Raw genomic sequence first — 6,491 nt, 5'->3', positions numbered from 1 at the left:
GAACCTATAGGATAACCTATGATGATAGCTGATTTGATTCTGCTGAAAAACAGAAACTTTGCACGCACGAATTTAGATTTGTAGATCAGAGAAATGTGATTTTGCGTTGATTCTTTTTGCTGCTGATCAATAGAATTTTTTTCCAGGACTTCCTATTTTGGTAGGATTTTTAGAGTTCCAGAAGTTTGCGTTAGTTACAGATTGCTACAGACTGTTCTGTTTTTGACAGATTCTGTTTTTCGTGTGTTGTTTGCTTATTTTGATGCATCTATGGCTAGTAAAATAGTTTATAAACCATAGAGAAGCTGGAATACAGTAGTTTTAACACCAAAATAAATAAAGAATGAGTTTATTACAGTACCTTATGTGGTGGTTTTATTTTCTTTCACTAACGGAGCTTATAAGATTTCCTGTTGAGTTTTGTGTTGTGAAGTTTTCAAGTTTTGGGTAAAACTTTGATGGACTATGGAATAAAGAGTGGCAAAAGCCTAAGCTTGGGGATGCCCAAGGCACCCCAAGATATTCAAGAATAGCGAAAAGCCTAAGCTTGGGGATGCCCCGGGAAGGCATCCCCTCTTTCGTCTTTGTTCATTGGTAACTTTACTTGGAGCTATATTTTTATTCGCCACATGATATGTGTTTTGCTTGGAGCGTCGTGTATTATATTAGTCTTTGCTTTTTAGTTTACCACAATCATCCTTTCTGTACACACCTTTTGGGAGAAGCCTACTTGATTAGAATTTGCTAGAATACTCTATGTGCTTCACTTATATCTTTTGAGCTTGATAGTTTTTGCTCTAGTGCTTCACTTATATCTTTTAGAGCACGGCATTGATTTATTTTTGTAGAAATTGCTAGTCTCTCATGCTTAACTTATATTATTTTTATAGTCTTTTAGAACAGCATGGTATTTGCTATGGTTATAAAATTGGTCCTAGAATGGTAGGCATCCCAGTTGGGTATAATAAAAACTATCATAGGAAGTGAATTGGATGCTATGATCAATTTGATACTTGATAATTGTTTTGAGATATGGAGGTAGTGATATTAAAGTCATGCTAGTTGGGTGATTATGAATTTAAAGAATTCTTGTGTTAAAGTTAGCAAGTCCCGTAGCATGCACGTATGGTTAAAGTTGTGTAACAAATTTGAAACATGAAGTGTAACTGGCTTGTGCATCCTTATGAGTGGCGGTCGGGGACGAGCGATGGTCTTCTCCTACCAATCTATCCCCCTAGGAGCATGCGCGTAGTGCTTGCTTTTTGATGACTTCTAAATTTTTGCAATAAGTATATGAGTTCTTTTGACTAATGTTGAGTTCATGGATTATACGCACTTTTACCTTTCCACCATTGCTAGCCTCTTCGGTACCGTGCATTGCCCTTTCTCACCTTGAGAGTTGGTGCAAACTTCGCCGGTGCATCCAAACCCTGTGATATGATACGCTCTATCACACATAAACCTCCTTATATCTTCCTCAAAACAGCCACCATACCTACCTATTATGGCATTTCCATAGCCATTCTGAGATATATTGCCATGCAACTTTCCACCGTTCCGTTCATCATCATCATGACATACTTTTCTTTTGTCATATTGCCATTGCATGATCTTGTAGTTGACATCGTATTTGTGGCAAAGCCACCATGCATAATTTTCATACATGTCACTCTTGATTCATTGCACCATCCCAGTACACCGCCGGAGGCATTCATATAGAGTCATATCTTGTTCTAGTTTTGAGTTGTAATTCATCTGTTGTAATCTATCAAAGTGTGATGATCATCATTATTAGAGCATTGCCCAAAAAAAGGAAATGCCCAAAAAAAAGAAAAAAAACAAAAAAAAATAAAATAAATAAAAGGGGCAATGTTACTATCCTTTTTCCACACTTGTGCTTCAGAGTAGCACCTTGTTCTTCATGTAGTGAGTCTCATATATTGTGCTTCAAAGTAGCACCATGTTTTTCATATAGTGAGTCTTATAGGTTGTCTTTTTCATACTAGTGGGAATTTTTCATTATAGAACTTGGCTTGTATATTCCTACGATGGGCTTCCTCAAATGCCCTAGGTCTTCGTGAGCAAGCAAGTTGGATGCACACCCACTAGTTTCTTTTTGTTGAGCATTCATTTATAGCTCTAGTGCATCCGTTGCATGGCAATCCCTACTCCTCATGTTAACATCAATTGATGGGCATCTCCATAGCCCGTTGATTATCCTCGTCAATGTGAGACTTTCTCCTTTTTTGTCTTCTCCACACAATCCCATCATCATATTCTATTCCACCCATAGTGCTATATCCATGACTCACGCTCATGTATTGCGTGAAGGTTGAAAAAGTTTGAGATTATTTAAGTATGAAACAATTGCTAGGCTTGTCATCGAGGGTATAGAAGTTGGGAACATCTTTGTGTGACGAAAATGAAGCATAGCCTAACTATATGATTTTGTAGGGATGAACTTTCTTTTGCCATGTTATTTTGAGAAGACATGATTACTTTGATTAGTATGCTTGAAGTGTTACTATTTCTTTTATCAATATGCACTTTTATTTTGAATCATTTGGATCTGAACATTCATGCCACAATAAAGAAAAATTACATTGAGAATTATGCTAGGTAGCATTCCACATCAAAAATTCTGTATTTATCATTTACCTACTCGAGGACGAGCAGGAATTAAGCTTGGGGATGCTTGATACGTCTCCAACGTATCTATAATTTTTGATTGTTCCATGCTATTATATTACCCCTTTTGGATGTTTATGGGCTCTATTTTACACATTTATATCATTTTTGGGACTAACCTACTAACCGGAGGCCCAGCCCGTATTGTTGTTTCTTTGCCTATTTCAGTATTTCGAAGAAAAGGACTATCAAACGGAGTCCAAACGGAATGAAACCTTCGTGAGCGTGATTTTTGGAACGAACGTGATCCAGAGGACTTGGAGTGCAAGTCAAGAAGCAGCTGAGGCGGCCACGAGAGGGGAGGGTGCGCCCCCTGTCTCGTGGGCCCCTCGGGCGGCCACCGACGTACTTCTTCCTCCTATATAAGCCTACGCACCCCGAAAACATCCAGGGAGCCAAGTTCAACACAATTTCCACCATTGTAACCTATTGTATCCGTGAGATCTCATTTTGGAGCCTTCGCCGGTGCTCCGCTGGAGGGGGAATCGACCATGGAGGGCTTCTACATCAACACCATAGACCCTCCGATGAGTTGTGAGTAGTTTAGCACAAACCTTCGGGTCCATAGTTATTAGCTAGATGGCTTCTTCTCTCTTTTTGGATCTCAATACAATGTTCTCCCCCTCTCTTGTGGAGATCTATTCGATGTAAACTCTTTTTGCGGTGTGTTTGTCGAGATCCGATGAATTGTGGGTTTATGATCAAGTTTATCTATGAGAAATATTTGAATCTCCTCTGAATTCTTTTATGTATGATTGAGTTATCTTTGCAAGCCTCTTCGAATTATCAATTTGGTTTGGCCTACTAGATTGATCTTTCTTGCCATGGGAGAAGTGCTTAGCTTTGGGTTCAATCTTGCGGTGTCCTTTCCCAGTGACAGCAGGGGCAGCAAGGCACGTATTGTATTGTTGCCATCGAGGATAAAAAGATGGGGTTTATATCATATTGCTTGAGTTTATCCCTCTACATCATGTCATCTTGCTTAATGCGTTACTCTGTTCTTTATGAACTTAATACTCTAGATGCAGGCAAGAGTCGGTCGATGTGTTGAGTAATAGTAGTAGATGCAGACAGGAGTCGGTCTACTTGTTGCGGACGTGATGCCTATATACATGATCATGCCTAGATAATCTCATAATTATTCGCTTTTCTATCAATTGCTCGACAGTAATTTGTTCACCCACCGTAATACTTATGCTATCTTGAGAGAAGCCTCTAGTGAAACCAATGGCCCCCGGGTCTATCTCTTATCAGATAAACTTCCAATCTACTTTTATTTGCATCTTCACTTTTTGCATCTATATTATAAAATACCAAAAATATATTTATCTTTTCATACTATCTCTATCAGATCTCACTTTCGCAAGTGGCCGTGAAGGGATTGACAACCCCTTTATTGTGTTGGTTGCGAGTTCTTTGTTTGTTTGTGTAGGTGCGTGGGACTTTTGAGGAGCCTCCTACTGGACTAATACCTTGGTTCTCAAAAACTGAGGGAAATACTTACGCTACTATTGCTGCATCACCCTTTCCTCTTCAAGGAAAACCAATGCAAGCTCAAGACGTAGCAATGAGCTACCGCCACTTATATCGTCCTTTGTTGGATTTGGACAGTGTATCTCGTTGTGTTCCTTGAATCTAGCACATGTGTGATCATATTCGTGTTGGCTGAGTGTTTTCTCTAGTGTTCCACCGTGATTTCCCTCGTTTCCTTCCACGCGTTCTTTGTGTTCCTCATAGGGATCCTCTCCAAACGTGAAAGATTGTCCCTAGGGTTCCGCCCTACATCATCTTGGTATCATGAGCCACGTTGATCACATTTTTGGAGCCCCTACACTTCGTTTTCTAGCTTGTCCCCACCAAAAATAGCCCCCAATTTTTTTTGTGATTTGTTGGTTTGATGATGTTTTGTTGATTTTGATCCATGGATTTGCTTGGTTTCGAGTGGATCTAGCATCTTCCCAAGTTTCCCCATCTTTCATCCACGAAATCTCTTCAATTTTGACCCCGAAATCTCCATTTTCCGCCCAAAATAGTGCCCCCGAACTGGCATCTCGCGTTGACCCCGACCCCCGGACGACCGGCGTTTTACGGACGTCCGACCCCCCCTCGAAGCCCGGACGTCTGCAACTCTCCGGACGACCGGAACCACCATTCCAGAACAGTTTTTACGGATTTCCGAGCCTTCCCGGACGTTCGACGACCGGACATCCAACCTTTCCCAGATGTCCGTAACCTGTAGTTTCAGACTTTGGCTGATTTTTGTTTTGTTCATAACTAATTTATCCGAACTCCGATTTTGACGTTCTTTAGCTCGTTTTGAAGCTCTTGACATCCCCCTTTCCACAAAAATACTACCAACACCATTTGACTCCATCAAATGTTTGAAAATTTGGCAAGTTTGCCTAGGCCTTCCACCATACCATCCGCATAACCACCATAGCCTTCCGCAACCTAACCCTTTTTGTTCACCATAGCATTAGTGGTTTCTTGAGTAGTGATTCGAGTCTCCTAAGGTGTTTCGGCTACTTAGGGATGATTACTTCTTAATCAACCACCACCACCACTTCCGCATAACCTTGCCCACCATACACTTATCTCCACTCCAACTTAACCCAATTGTTGTTTGAGCTTGTTTGAGTTGTGGCTTGTGTCTCCTAAGGTGTTTAGGCAACTTAGGACGGAAACTTCAACTCCGACATGTGTATAGCCCATCATTCCATTTTCGCATTGCCAAGGGCAAACCACCATCCGCTTTCCGCTACCACCATTTGACATTTGCCTTTGGAGATTTTGAGTTTGCGGTTTTTCCGTTTCCTAGGGTGTTTCGGCTAACTAGGAACGGGTCGACATCGGCAACACCGCCTCGCATCATCGCCAAGGACGGTAACCTCGACGACACCATTGTACATTCCCCTTGCAAATTGCATTGGTAACCCCTAGCCCATTTTGCGTTACTTGCCTATCGAGACTAGCCATTTGAGTATCACCGGCAACGTTACTTGTGCACATTAGTGATCTATATTTCCCATAGCATACATACCATATCATCGTGGTGCATATATTGGTATCATATCTTGTGTCACAACACTACAAAAAAAAGACACATCCGTGACATTTTGGGCCGAACGAATTTTTTTTCTGTCATACATATGACACTTCTATGACGATAATTGTGACAAAACCCGGTATCATCATAGATGTGGTGGGCTCCTACTTCTATGACAAAAAATCATGACAGAAAATGGGCTTTTTGTCATGGGCGGGCCGGAGACACAGCTGCATGACATTCTTTGGGCCGTCCATGACGGAAAAAACCGTGGTAGAAGCGAGGGGAGGAAAATTTCGGGGAGTTGCCGGTTACGGTGGGAGGTCGAGGGCCGAGCGATGCACGTTTCTCTCGTACGTACGCGCGTGTGTGCGAGGCATTGGCTCTAACTGAACCCGAGCGAGGTGTTGGGCTCTAACTGAACCCGAGCGATTGCACTACAAGCTACGCGTTACTGAACCTGAGCGATCGATCGATGGCTGTTAACTGAACCCGATGGAGCGATTCCTTCGCTACTGCTGCTAACTAAAGCCGATCGATGCTGCCTCTGGGATGAACAGTGAGTGTTGCGGGGGGGTTTGGTTGAACAGTGAGCGGTGGCGTTGCCTCTGGATGAACAGGAACCCGTGGTGCGGAGGGCTGGATGAACAGTAGACGGTGGAGGGGTGGTTGAACAGGACCCCGTGGTGTGGAGGGCTGGATGAACAGTAGACGGTGGAGGGGTGGCCGTGGAGGGGTGGTTGAACAGGACCCCGTG

Source organism: Triticum dicoccoides, chromosome 1B, assembly GCF_002162155.2.
Source record: "Triticum dicoccoides isolate Atlit2015 ecotype Zavitan chromosome 1B, WEW_v2.0, whole genome shotgun sequence".
Lineage (NCBI taxonomy): Eukaryota > Viridiplantae > Streptophyta > Magnoliopsida > Poales > Poaceae > Triticum > Triticum dicoccoides.
The sequence above is the reverse complement of the archived record's forward strand: the minus strand, read 5'-3'. Positions refer to the sequence as shown.